Consider the following 2,069-nt stretch of genomic DNA (forward strand, 5'->3'; position numbering starts at 1 on the left):
ATGTTTTCAAAAGCAGCAGCAGGCAGAATGACTTCCGGTTCAAGAAACAAAGCAAGAGAATATTTAGATGAATCAAGCTGCTCTTTGTGGTTTTGAAACAAAACTAAATAGAAACCCTTAAAAAATATTGGTTTAGATGTCTGCTGCCTTTGGTGGTTTTATAAAATAATTGGAAAATAAATTATAAATTGAGTAAAGTGAGTGGTAATTAAGATCTCCTTCAATGTTCGTCATGTTTTCAGGAAAAAAAAAAGCAGTGGATTCTTTACTGCGCTGCAAAAAATTTAAATCTAAATAAGTCCTGTTTTCTTAAAATAAGTGTATTTTGCCTTGAATTGAGGAGGTAAGTGAGACACTCTGCCATTGGAACAAGACAATTTACATCTTAAATAAGAAAAAACAATTTATATTGTCTTATTTCAAGTGCATATAATCTAATTATCTTATATTAAGAGTAAAAATACTCATCCCATTGGCAAATCATCTTAAATTAAGGGTAAATACACTTATTTTAAGAAGTTTTGACTTATTTCTAGATGTTTTTTTCCAGTGTGGAAAATACAAAAAATTCTATAAAAATTCAGTATTCAGTTTTTTCCCCTCCTTCTCATGGAGGGGTCACTGAACCTCTAGATTATTAGTTTGACATGTTTTCTGCTAGTGTGGAATAAAGCCTCATTATTTCTCCCTGTCCAGGCAGCTGTCTGGAGTTTACACTCATTCCATCTGAGCAGCCAGAGCTTATTCTTGCTGACGTCTCTGTAAGCTTTTAAAAGTGTAGAAAAGAAAAAAAAATACAACAAAAGACAGAGATGTGAATAATGCGATCACTAATTAGCTGCCAAGCCCCAAAGAGCAGATCTGATAAATGCTAAACAGGAATAGGCAGCATCCTTCAAGTCCTGCAGTCCTTTCTGTGAGATTAAGCATGAGGGCTTTTACCACCCTGCAACGAGAGAGGTGAGAAATTCTGCTAGAGTCACGCTTGCTGTCAAAACAGGTCAGGAGAAATTTCCCTGCCTTTCTTCTCCATTCCCTCCCTCTTTCTTAGTGTCTGAAGTCATCAACCAGAGCCTGGATGAGACCGTAGAAAGCAAGCAATCTGAAGTGAGTGTAGGGTGGTCCTGTGGGGAAATAAGGGCATCAGGCATGATCTCACATTGCAGATGAAACAAGTCTGTTATTCAAAGGCAGAAGAAAACCAAACTAGGGAAGGAAATAATTGGTGAGCCTTTTATAGTTCATCCACATGTTCACACTCACATTCACTTAGATGTTTTTGATGAAGTTTTTAAGCTTTTCTTTTTAACCGCTTCACCATAAGAGTACAATTGAAAGAATAGGAAGGCTGTATGTTTTACGACTGTAAGGCATTTATTGAACACTGGAAAAACAATCTATAAATAAGTAAAAAGTTCCGTAAATTAAGTATATTTACCCTTAATTTGAGTAGGTAAATGAGATAGTTTGCCAATGGAATGAGTATTTTTTTCTCTTAAAATAACATAATTAGATAATATGAACTTTAAATAAGACAATGCAATTGTGTTTTCTAATTTTAAGTGTAAATTGTCTTGTTCCATTGGCAAAATGTCACTTTTACCTCCTCTATCAAGGAACAAATGCACTTAATTTAAGAAATAATTACTCATCTAGATTTCAATTTTTTCCAGTGAAGCAGAAGGTGATCATAAAGTACTGACAATAAGCACTGGAAAAAAAACAAACAAAATATAAATAAGTATTTTAATATTTATATACGAACATTAAAGGAGATCTTAATTACCACTCACTTTACTCAACATCTATTTATATTTCAATCAAAGGTAACAGACATATTTTAAGGCTAGGCTTAAAACTTTCCTTTTTGATAAAGCTTATAGTTAGGGTGGCTCAGGTTATCCTGAGCTATCTCTATAGTTATGCTGCTATAGGCTTAGACTGCTGGAGGACATAGGGACCCCCATTTCATCATTCTGCTTCATTCTCTCTCTGTTCTCCTATTCTGCAGTATCTGTTAGTTCAATCTCTCTTTGTTCTGCTCTCTCTGCTTTTTCTCATAGTAGCTT

This window comes from Cyprinodon variegatus, unplaced genomic scaffold (assembly GCF_000732505.1).
Source record: "Cyprinodon variegatus isolate N-32 unplaced genomic scaffold, C_variegatus-1.0 Scaffold695, whole genome shotgun sequence".
NCBI classification, from domain to species: domain Eukaryota; kingdom Metazoa; phylum Chordata; class Actinopteri; order Cyprinodontiformes; family Cyprinodontidae; genus Cyprinodon; species Cyprinodon variegatus.